The sequence below is a fragment of the Nematocida displodere genome (genome assembly GCF_001642395.1).
Source record: "Nematocida displodere strain JUm2807 chromosome Unknown 11, whole genome shotgun sequence".
In the NCBI taxonomy this organism is placed as follows: Eukaryota; Fungi; Microsporidia; genus Nematocida; species Nematocida displodere.
The window spans coordinates 252-455 of record NW_027138144.1 but is presented as its reverse complement, the minus strand read 5'-3'; positions in this window follow the sequence as shown (position 1 = coordinate 455).

Genomic DNA, 204 nt, shown 5'->3' with positions numbered 1-204 from the left:
TTGGATGGCTTGCGCAGACTCATTCAATTTCTCTCCAGGAGCAGCCCCAGTTTAAACGTGCTTCAAGAGTCCCAGTGCCCCCTAGAAATAGCACGCCAGTTGACATTGATGCCGTGTCTTGACATAAACCTGGGCAGGTACAGCCTAGAGACTATTGGCCACGAGCCCATAGACTTTATGAACATTCCGCTCCAAAAGATGCAC